The 296-nt window shown below is 35.1% G+C and overlaps 1 protein-coding gene across 8 annotated transcripts in view; it reads right to left on the reverse strand.

The window, feature by feature from the left end:
- The window catches only part of LOC119587011 (inversin-like), a gene marked incomplete at its 3' end in the record, with an annotated part of 27,467 nt that overhangs the window by 18,690 nt on the left and 8,481 nt on the right, over positions 1 to 296 (reverse strand).

Genomic DNA, 296 nt, shown 5'->3' on the forward strand with positions numbered 1-296 from the left:
ATCTCACCAAGTAGCTACTATGAAGTCCCAATATTGTTACCGAGTAAATGAAATTTCCAAATAGCCTATTTATGAAAGTCATACCTAGCTTTTTCAGGCATATATACATACTGTATAGATCAGAAGGAAGCAAAGTACATGCCTATGCTAATAAAGTAAATCATCGCATCTCATTCCATATAATCAGTACCTGTAATGTTAATAGATTATGGACTACTGCTACTTTGTATCCATACAAATTTATGCTGCATTCGGAACTACTCGTCAAACCAGTTGGACATGATGGGCAAGATGTT

Source organism: Penaeus monodon, chromosome 22, assembly GCF_015228065.2.
Source record: "Penaeus monodon isolate SGIC_2016 chromosome 22, NSTDA_Pmon_1, whole genome shotgun sequence".
In the NCBI taxonomy this organism is placed as follows: domain Eukaryota; kingdom Metazoa; phylum Arthropoda; class Malacostraca; order Decapoda; family Penaeidae; genus Penaeus; species Penaeus monodon.